Below are 604 nucleotides of genomic sequence, written 5' to 3'. Positions count from 1 at the left end.
GGGGTCACACTGCGACGGTGAGGTCAGGGGCACGAAGGACTGGAGTAAATGCGGCGAGAAGTGCTCGGAGAGACTTCTGTCTTCGGCCTTCGTTCGTCGCCCTCACCCGGGTGCGCCGGCGTCCTCCTCGCGCTGCAGCAGCTCCGCAAATATATTTATAATTTAGGCGGGGACCCGAATCACGTTCCATTCGTATCGGATTCACGCCCGCCCGTTTCCGGTCATTAATCTCCTGCCCTGTTTCGCGCCGATACCCCAGTCCTTGGCGTCGTTCTGCCATTAGTTGTCGTCCCGTTTGCAGTTGACAAAAAAATGATAAGCGAGGTTCATTAATTTATGTTGCCAGCCGCCGCACGATGCACTGCGTGTGTGCGGAAGTCGGCCGCGAGCTACTGCCTTTCTCGACATCTTTAATGTTGATCTCATGGCGGAGCAGTTCAGAGTCAACGCTTCGTTTCCTCAGCCGCTGGAGAGACCCTCGTGGTTTTCTTCCTGCTCCGGTGAGGGAAGCCGTGTAGTGAGGTACACGTGTCGGCGGCCGGGGCCGGGGCGCTCCGCGCGGCCCCGCTTCGCACGCCATGCGCGCATTCGCAGCTCATCAGCG

The sequence above is a fragment of the Frankliniella occidentalis genome, unplaced genomic scaffold, assembly GCF_000697945.3.
Source record: "Frankliniella occidentalis isolate FOCC.00 unplaced genomic scaffold, Focc_3.1 Scaffold29, whole genome shotgun sequence".
In the NCBI taxonomy this organism is placed as follows: Eukaryota; Metazoa; Arthropoda; class Insecta; order Thysanoptera; family Thripidae; genus Frankliniella; species Frankliniella occidentalis.
The sequence above is the reverse complement of the archived record's forward strand: the minus strand, read 5'-3'. Positions refer to the sequence as shown.